The sequence below is a fragment of the Pipra filicauda genome, unplaced genomic scaffold (assembly GCF_003945595.2).
Source record: "Pipra filicauda isolate LSUMZ 115617 unplaced genomic scaffold, ASM394559v2 scaffold302_size1215360_pilon, whole genome shotgun sequence".
Lineage (NCBI taxonomy): Eukaryota > Metazoa > Chordata > Aves > Passeriformes > Pipridae > Pipra > Pipra filicauda.
In genome coordinates this window covers 1,155,074-1,165,982 of record NW_024104424.1, presented here as the reverse complement: position 1 = coordinate 1,165,982, position 10,909 = coordinate 1,155,074, and positions in this window count along the sequence as shown.

Genomic DNA, 10,909 nt, shown 5'->3' with positions numbered 1-10,909 from the left:
AGCTTCCCTAAAAATCATAAGAGTAAATCCTGATGGTGCTTCAAATCGAATGGATTTCTTTTGTATTCCACCTTAAGCACTCATTCTCTTGTCCCTCCCACTAAACCATCCTGTTTCCCTGAACCCAGGGTCACTTTTGCCTTTCCTGTGCTTCTAGCAGGAAAGTTTCTTTCTGCCTCCCCTAAGATTTCAGGTAGAAAGAAACGAAAGAGTTCTGTACAAGCACAGGGGGTGCTGCACAACAGCAGAGCATCACAGGGAGAAGGTGACTCAGGGAGGCTGAGCTTCCCTGCTTGCTCCCTCCAGGGAGAGCAGTGGAGATCCCTGGAGGCAGGAGAGGCCATTCTGCTGGGAGCACAAGGAGAAGGTTGCTATCCAAAGGGATGGGACTTTTCTCACAGATGAAGGTGAATCCTCTTTGTGTGCCTATATTGACTTGCTGTGCCCAGGCCAGAACTTTAGTCTTCCTGGTGTGTGGGCTATCAGGGTTCAAATACATTTTGAAGCCTGAAAGCAGGCTTGTACACCAGCTTGTACTCTTTGAGACATGCCCTGCCATCCTCTTCTCCTAAAGGTATCCTCTTTGCAACACCCTGTCACATAATTTAAACAGGGACATACAGTCTGTTAGAAATGAAGTGCTACGATGGCATTTCTAATTTCTGACTGCACCACGGTTGCTACTGCAAAATTTCACACCCATTCATGCCTGATCCTGCTTTGTCTTTTGTAAGAATCATCTATTAAATAGTGTAAACCAATGTCAGGTATTCCAACAAACTTTACCTTTGCTTTTCCCAAACAAATCTACACAATGTTTTGACTAAAATCCCCTGTGGCAGATGAAATGCACTTTCCTATTCTCCATCAGCAGTAGCAGTTGTGTACCTTAAGTTCACCTGAAGAGCTGTCTTATAGAACTAACTGAAACTTTGTCCACTTTGAGTTTTATGTTAACATTTTCAAAGTACTGAAATGATTTTGAAAGCCTAAGTCTCTGAGGAAGTGAATAGGACTTTGACACAGAGGTCATTTAGCCACTGTTAACCTTACTACATTTCAGACAGAATAAAGGTATCATGTGAAGAGCGAAAGAGAGTCCCCATTTTCCTTTTAATGTCAGATTCAACAGAGGATGTGCTTTCTTGGAAAGCTTTTTATATTCTCCTTGTTTTATAGTCTATTTCAGAAACAGTAATTTTTCTGTCTCCTTTTCTTTACAGAAAGAAAAAGTAAAAAGAAGAAACTTTGAAAGTCTTACAATTCTTGTGATACTTTTTCCTAGCAGAGGTTTGTTTTTTTCTTTTCAAATGCGCTGCTTACTCAGAGTATAAGAAAAAAAAATCAATAATCCAACAGGTTCAATAAAACAGACAAAGCAAAACACACCCCAATGCATCTCCGAGCCTGTGAACCTACTCACATTCTAGTTATTTGTAAGTCTCCTTCAGGTAGAGGAGTCTAAACTAAAAAGGTCTGTGTTTGTAGTGCAAAGCTTTCTTAAAAAAAAACCCCAAAACACTTAAATAGTTTGGACCATTTTTCCCACAAACACAGACATTTCCTTCTGGCATTGAAGCAAGACTGTATAGTCCAATCTAGTCCAAACCTGAATGTCTTCAAAAAGTCACTATGAAACACTTGAGAGGAAAATGTGGATCCATTCAGCAGGGCTGGCAAAGAGCAATTCTTCCATATATTGTCCAAGAAACTGTCCAATGTATGCGTTTAAAGCAAATGGTCAGAAACTGGTCACCAGTAATGATAATTTTGTCTGTTCTGAGTCACAGTTTATTATGACCCCATTCTCAGAAGCATCTTGTGAAAACAAACTTCCTGGACATGGATTTTCCCAAGTTTTAATGGTAAACTGCTTGCATAATATAAGAAGCTCCATAGTTACGAATTTATGCAAATCAGAACCAAAGAAAGGGGACAAACCCAGCAGTTCAGAGTACTGTTTTGTTTCCATGATTCTTTTTTTCAAAGTTTTCTATCACTTGAAAACATCTGGAAATAACAGACAAATTGGTGTTCCAGTCATTACTATCATTATCTTAGTTTTCTTTTTACTAGATCTTCCAGATAGTTGTTAGCTTGGAATGTGGGGCTACCGGCTAGCTCTTTTGTGTGTGTGAATCACCCTAGCCACGCCCTCTCCCTCCCTCATTCAACACCTTTCTTTCACAGTGGGACAGGGAAAAAATTCCCAGCTAGGTTTTTTTCTTTAAAACAAGCAAACCTATGACATTGTTTCATGGGTCGAGCATCACTAATTTTAAAAAGCAGCATCTACCTCAGACTAAAGCAAAGCTGAGTTCAGAAGTTAAAGCATTTTGAATCTACCAAAAAAAAAAAAAATGTAAGCAAGACAGGTTTTTGTCAGAAGGCTAAACATCTATGTTTTGGTTTGGTTTGGTTTGGTTTTTTGTCTAAGAAAGAACATTTTATACTGTTTTTGCTTAACAGCTTTCACATATTTTAATCTGTGGCATCTCTGGAGTTCACAGTATATTGCCAACTGCCACTGTGACATCTGCTAGGGAGGGCAGAAATAATTTGCAGGCTACTGACAGCTACTGTGGGTTGCAAGACCCTGTCATTTGAGAGATTACACCAGAAAAAAATTGTAGTAAAAAGCTTTCTTTATCCCCAGTCTCTGCCATTAAAGTATTGTACATTCTCAGCAAAAACACTGAATCCTCTTAATGAAAAATAGTCTCATGAGTTAGAAAATAAATCCCCAGTTTAGTTGGCTTCTGGAAATTGGTGGAGTCAGTCAGACCTTTACAAAGGTCTGAATTGCACTGGAGGAGACTCACTTTGGACATCAGGAGGAATTTCTTCACTGAGGGGGTTGTCAAGCACTGGAACAGATTTCCCAGGAAGTGGTGGAATTACAGTCCCTTGAAGTGTTCAACAAACAACTGGACATGGCACTTAGTGCTGTGGTTTAGTTGTCATGGTGGTGTTCAGTCAAAGGTTGGACTAAGTGGTCTTGGAGGTCTTTTCCAACCTTAATGATTCCATGATTCCTTGGAAGTAACCAAATGCTACTCGGCCAAGCCTTTGCTCATCATTTCTATGAGTAAAACACATCAGCAGACAGATGAAAAAATAATTCCTGGAGACTTTGAGGCCAAAACACCAAATGTGCTTCAATAAGTCTTAACTCTGTTTACAGGTAAGTCAATAGGAATTTTTGATTTTTCACAGCAAGGTCTACACTAAAATCATATCAGAAGCAAATTGCCTAAAGGAAATAATAATTAAAAAAACCCAAACAACTAGGAGCTGAACTCTGACTTCCTGAGCTTCCAGCTAGTGCTGTAGCCACACCACCATCCTCTCCACAAAGCCAAAAGTGGTTTATAGGTGCTTTACAAGGAATGGTGCTATGGTACACAGTCCAGCACTTGAGACCCAGCTCTACATGACACTGTTTTCAGCACTTGAATTCAAAGTCTGCATTCTCTTAAGAACCACTAAGGAATATAAATGCCAGCCTGACAGTTCAAGCCAATTTTGTATCTAAAATTAAAACAAGACAAAAACACAACCCCCCCCAACCTTACATTTTTAGATATTTAAATTTAAATACTTACATGTTTAAAAAACCCACAAACCTCTGAAAATGGCATGATGGTGAAAAGCAGCCAACCAAAACCAGTTAATTCATATGGTGTCTTAAATAAGCGCTGTTTTCCAAGAGTGTCTGTAAGGGACTGGATACAAGTGGACTGCTTGTACACTTAGATGATGATAACATCCTTCAGAAACTCTGTTCAATTACTGTGTCACCCCACACACAGCACAGCTAGTTAAATCAATATATTCATAAAGAGGTTCTCTTCAATGTCATGGCACTTCAACAAGCTGGATACATTTCTGTGTACATCCAGTTATGGAAAGGGTTCATAATTCTTTGCATAATCCAATTCCATGCCCTTTGACTAAGGGGCAAGCACTAAGTGGAAGATTGTATTGTACAGTGTGGCTCAGTGATCCATCACCTACAGGGCTGCCTGCTGAATTATTTAGTCTCTACTAAATAATTAGTACATAACTCACAACTATATCCTAAGAGTTTTAGTTAAACTGCAAACTTCTCCTCTGAGTCCTCTGCAAACCCTGTTCCTGCATTAAACTGGGAATGTGAGTGCTCTCCAGCACACTTTATTGTGAAGAAAAGACACTTTATTGTGTCTTCTTGAGTGAAGACATTTTGTATCTAAAATTGAAGTCAAGTAATTCCATTTCCAGTGTGCACATGTTGAATGCTGCTATGAAAAATCCAGATCTTTCAATGCCTAACCAGCAAAGTTTACAAATGCTAAAATATGGTTCATACTTTGTATATTTTCATTAAATAGCATCAAGGACAAAGGGTTCTGGAGGAAACAGACACCTTATCACCGTTTAAAACATTTCCCAATTAGAACATTAGTTAAAATATCCATCCAATTAAATTTTTTGGTTTTTCCTTTTTTGTACCTTGCTAATTGAGTCACTATTCAAATAGATCCTTTTCAAAAGGGACCTTTCTTAGCCTCTGGTGTTGCAGACTGCTGTGTAAGGTACTAACCCACTCATCCACACTGCCTTCAATTTTCTTTGATGCTCCCTATTTTTCAAATGCTGTAGTATAATGTTAGCCTTGCAAGTGTAACACCTATTTCTAACATACTTACCTCATGCACTTTATTTGGGCAAGTTTTTCAAAGACAGTACTTTACATGTGGAAATGTTCTATGTGCATGCTGTGCCTAAAATAAATTAAAAAAATAGATAGATAGATAGATATAGATAGATAGATAGATAGATAGATAGATAGATAGATAGATAGATAGATAAATGCCAGCCTTTAAATCCTGTTTTGAAGACAGATCACGTTTTCTCCTCAGTTGGAGACTCCAGCAATGGCTGTGACTCAGCCACTTTATAAGACGTTCTCTGAACTTTGGATGTTACACACAAAAAATAGTGTGTACAGGAAATATACATTGTATATCTACAAAATGAGCCATGTCCCACTGCCATTAAAATTGATGGGAGTTTTGCCATTCACTTCAATGGAATCAGGAGCAGTATATAGAGATGGATTGGCTATAAGTGTGCACGCTGCAGCTTTATGGGTGTGACAATATAAAACCCCCTTGTGAAGTAATGAAATGAATTATAACAGTGCTGGGTATGTCAATTTTCCTTCTTCTACCTTCACCTGCTGTATAAGGAACATTAAACATTTCCCTGGTTAGCCATAGAATCATAAAAATTACAGATAAAAAAGTACTATTAAGTCTACTTCCTGCCAAGACAAATTATTCCTCCTTGTACTGCCGCAGTCCGAAGGGGGGATGGGACACGAGGAAGGGTGCAAGCAGAATCCTTTATTCAGGCATGCACACTCTCTTTTTGTCCGCTCGGGAGCGGAACGGGCCAGAACATAGGGCGGTGCATGAGACAGACAAGCAGAGGGACAGACCAGGATAGGGACACCGGCAAAAGGGGGAGGAGTGGGGGAAGCAGGGAGCAGGCAAACTCATGGCAAGCCTGGGCTTGTCCAGGTTGTGCACTGTGTAGTGTGAATACAACGTGTGTGAAACCACATAATAACAGCGAAGTCCACACGACTTTGCCAAAAAAAGTCCCGCCAATTGCTGCACGCTTCTCTCCACGCCCGGAACTCTTCCCATCCTGAATCGTGTTCCTTCACATTGTACCTTTTCTAATCCTCTCTGAAGTCAAGTTTTACACCACTCAGATGTTCTGGCATCTTTTCCTCTCCGTAAAAAATTATTGCATCAGCTACTTAATCACACAGTCAGACGAGATAGATTTTTCCTAGAAAGTAAATCAAAAAAAGCAAAATACCCTATTAAAAAAAATATGATACATTGTTCTGAATTTCCTCTTATAACCAGTCTTCTTTATTTTTTAAGATGTTTAATAAACACTGAGTATGTTAAATAAAAAAGGAAAAAAATGCAGCTAAAATATATCCTACATTTTGACGCTCTTTCAAATCAAGGGACTTCAAGCGGGTTAAGATGCTACAAGAACATCTATTCTGAGACAGAAGTTTTGTCTTGCTACTCTGTGTCACACCAGAGTACATCAAAAGATGGTTTGGAAGATATCACAGATTCTCATGAAAGACAGCCATGTGTCTCCAGAGATCTCCCCAGCAGCAAAGAGTTATAGAGACAAGGGGAGAACAAGCAGGAATTGTGTCAGAATCCATCCGCAAATAGATGCTGCTGTGTGCTGGATGAGAAGACAGATTGGGAGAGATATGTTGCCTGGAAAAGCATAAATGGGATCTAAATGTGTTGTAGACGACGGGAAAAGAATACATGACCACAGAGTTTGATCATGACTTATCCAACTTTATTGCTGCAGGCTTTGTGCTTATAAAGGTTAATAATTAGCCTCATACATATTACAAGCGCTAGCTCATCATTGGCTCGAGTCCACTTGACAGGTATCCAAAGAGGTCCCTGTGGCGAGGAAACACAAAGATAACCTATACCCCAGTAGAGTACTTTTGCTGGATTTTGCCAAATACCTGTACGTGGATCTTTAAATCTGACCCACACCTCCTCGGATTTCTTCGTATCCTGCTTTAAAGTATAATGAATCGTTACAGGAGGATCGTTTTGATCTCCGAAAATGCATAAATGATTCAAGACAAATAGTACCTTGCTTAATCTTTCCTTAATATCAGTAATGTTTTTATGTTTTTCAAGATACATTTTTAATGTGTAATGAGCCCTTTCTACGATCGCTTGTCCTGTGGGAGAGTGGGCAATACCTGTGCAGTGAATGACTTTCCACTTTTTCAAAAATTGGCCTACTCCAGTATCCACATAGGCAGGTCCATTATCTGTCTTTATCTGCTGTGGTCTCCCCATTACAGCAAAACATTCACACAGATGTCTTTCTACTTGTAGTGCCTTCTCCCGTGTTTGAGCTATCAACCACATTTCTGTAATACTTTCCACATAAATGGACGTGTTACTTACTGGATAATTCACCTACCGGACTGACAGTTTTTCCCCAGTTTATTGTTGTGTGTTTATGAAATCTTATGCACCCCAGTTTATTGTTAAATTTTATGAATTCTGTCATACCTCCATATTGTCCCCATTTCTCCCTTAGATTTTCCCTCCAGAAGTTGTTTGTCACCCTGTCTTCCCCTGTTTTCCCGCTCCTCTGCCGCTGATTGGTTACAGTTTGTCACAGTCCAGGGAGAGCTACCATTGGCCCATTCCCTTAGAGACCTTTCCCCTGTCTCCCTATCACACTTTTCCCTGAGTTGTCAATCTCTTGCGCCTCCCCAGTTTAGAATCCGCCCCTCAGACCCTCTTTATTTAAACCCTTGTTCTCCCTGAATAAAGTGGCATTGCTGCACGAGACCTCAACTGTGTCAGAACCCTTACTGCAGTGCCCGGTCCCATTTCCCTTCCCCCCACGGACTGTGGCACTGCTGTACAAGTGTTACAGCAGGGTAGAACAGGTGACTGAGACACAGCAACAGTTGGATATCTGTAAGATTTACTCTGACACTGCAAATAGATGAGCCTCTTGTCTGTTTTGACTGCTTTATTTGATTAGCCCTGTCAGGAGTAAGGTCAGGCCAAGCGCTTATGGTCATTATAGATGAAAGCCACACATCAGGGAAGCATCATTTTGGAAAGAGAAAGGTAAGGATGTCACTAACCAGCTAAGGTTTCATTTAAATTTGGATTGTTGTGCTGCCTTCCAGTGCTTCTATTTTCTTCAACAAAAGACTTAGTTCTGCAGCAACTTTTGCAGCATTGCTTACCATGGGATCGTTACCTGTGGTTTTAGGGTAACATATCTGTTTCCTTTTCCTCTGAGACCATGAAGGGTCACATCACCCTGACACAAGGGTGACCATGGTCACCACGTCCAAAGGGCCATCCCAAAGTGAAACAGAGAGAAAACAAAAATATGTTTTCAACTGTCGCCGATAATGTCGGAATGGCCAAAGCGACACAGATATCAGACATAGTCCAGGTGTAAGGTGAACAGGAAGCTGTTTATTGCTCTCAAGTGTTTCTTTTATACTCTTTGTACACTATCGTGCCACAACACAATTGGTCAAAAGTCTCAAGCATAAAAAACTGTAGACACTGCACACACTCTTATTGGTGACACTGAAGACACTGTGCATGCTGTGACATGCTATTGGTGACACTATACACATTTTGATTGGTGACCTTTGGTCTGGGCTGCATTACGTTTGTTCTGTCCGGCATTACAGTAAATATTTCCTAAAAGTTGTTAAAATTCCTCGTCACTAATTGCCAGGCTGCTGACAGGTTCTCTGTCAACCCCGACATTCAACCACCATAAACAGCTGGTGGGAGCAGAAATTCTTCAGTGAGATACAAAGGCTGACATGAAACCCAGGTTTATGTTGCACCTCTTTCTTTTAAGAGAAGTTGTGACTTTTTGATCCAGGCATTTTATTTTGGAAGTACGCAAAACGTTTTTTTTAAATGGAGCCATGGAAGCTGAATGATGCTTGCCCTGTTGAAAACTATGTAGAACTACTAAGAAACTAAAACCTTCCAAGGCCATTAGACCTTGACCTTAAGTCTTTAGAGGCAGGCAGGAAGATTAGCTAAAGAATACATTCTCAGAAAAATGTTTCGTGATTGCTATGATCTATCTTATAAAAACCTATCTTTAGTCAGAAATCACGTGGTGAGGACACATCTAAAAGCTAAGATGTGTGTGTGCCCTGTGTTCTCTGATCCAAGTTTGACAAACTAAGAACTTGAAGTTTCAGTTTTACTTGGAAGTTAAGACACTACCAATATGTGCTGTTCAAATTTCCCCTGGAACAAAGACTCTAATTTATAGCTAATACTGCGTAAAGTTGCATCAGCTCAGCAGTTACAGAACAGACTATTTAAGTCAGGTCAGATTCTCAAAATTCCCCCCCACAAAATCAATTTTTCAAATAGGAACCCTGTACTGATACAACTGTTCATTTTACAAGAAAAAGGTAGACATGTTTTATTTAAATGCTCATAGCTAACCTAAAGACCTTGCAAATTTAAAACAATCCCACTGCAGTCTTAACTGATGTCCTCAATTTTCCTTCTTAGACAGCCAAATGAACTAAGGGGATACTCCCACCCCAGCACAGTGGGAGTACCTGTGGCTCTCCCACTTCTCTCCCCCAAAGGAACTCTCAAAGGATATCTCTGTGGTACTGGCACTGATGTGTGCTCTGCATGTGGCACTGGGCAGCAGCACAAACAAGCTCTTCATTGCCTTCATCAGAGATCATGAAGATTTCTTTGGTCATTTTCTTCTCCCTCATCTGCAGGGACCTGCCTTTTCCCTGAGACTGTAATTTCCTCTAAGATAGAGAAGCCAACTTGTTTACTACCCCCTTTCCATCAGCCTTACTTGGGAAAGAGGAAGAAGGACGTAGTATTGGATTTAATTACAATTCACTGGCAAAAAAGGTGTGAAAAGGGAAAATGTTGTCGCCTTGTACTGAAGGTAAGCAGAAGTCAGAAGTATCCAAGAGATACTTGAAGGGACACAAAGCCTTTTCAAGAAGTACCTTGAGTGGACACTACCCACCATGTGCAAACCCTGCTCCTTACCTCTACAGGTGTGAACTGCCATCCTTTCTTGCTCTTTGCTTCTCACTGCCTCTCCCTCCACATGTGCTTGACAAATTCCTGTCATCAGCCAGAACTGGTTAGAATAGAACAAAAAAACTCCCCAGCACTCTGGAAGAGCATTTATCAACTGCAAAGCAAAATAAATATCACTTATTAATTAGCCTTGTTTTTAACTCCCTTTTTGATGCATTTTCAGACTGGTTGAGAAGAAACTCCAGATAGGGCTTATGCAGAACTCAGTGCAGCTTTTATATACACCAGGAGGCACTGCTGCATAGTCCAGGTCTAATGCAATTCACAGGGATCCATCCATATGCTGAGATTGAGGGAAGTTCAGTTTTCAAGGGTCCCTTTGTTCCTTCTGTGATTACCCAGCTCATGTACTCCTCAACCATTCAACTGAACCACATATTTCAATTCCATCCCTAAGTTACATTCTTGGCTTTCCATTTCAATTTCCTCAGGGCAAATAAAACTGATGGAAAGCTTTTTGACAAAGGTATGGTTATTTCATCCAGTAGCCTGAGACGACTCCAAATCTGGATATGACATTTAATGTTTCTGGGACAGATGCTCTTAAGTCTTTTCACAGGAGCAGAGTATCATCTGCATAGATTAGTAACTTCTGTGTCTTAAGTTGCATATGCTTTACATACTCTTTAAGTTTTCAGAGATATTGCTGATAATTTAATACTACAGGGGTACCTCAAACATTTTTCATCACAAAGCAGTGGAAAGGATAACTGTGAAAGCAAGAGGCAGAACATCATATGCACTTATTTGCTTCAGCAAAAGCTACAGCAGTGAGACACTGCTCTGAGGGCAAACTGCCCAAACCCTCCTCTACTTAATCACAGAAACCTGAAGAACCAAAGCTGCTGCTCATAATCAGCTTTTAGGCAACTAAGATTTTATTCAGTTCAGCTGCTGTGCTTCTGAGCACTGTCCTCTCACTGTTCCAGAGCTTATGGACAGGACCTTTCCAGCAAGGACAAATGCTGAGTGCTCCATGACCATGGCTGTACTAAGGGAGAACTGCTATGCAGCCAGAGTTGAGGCTGTTGCAAGCAAGGTGTGCAGAGAATAAAGGCAGTGAAAAGCCAACTGAATTTTTCAGAGACAAAAGGCAGTTCAGTCACACTTGTAACAAGTATTTGTGATCTCACAGCAACAGAATCACTTGAGAACTGCTGCATTTCAAGCAGTTGCATGGAGCTCCTTACAGAAGGCCTCAT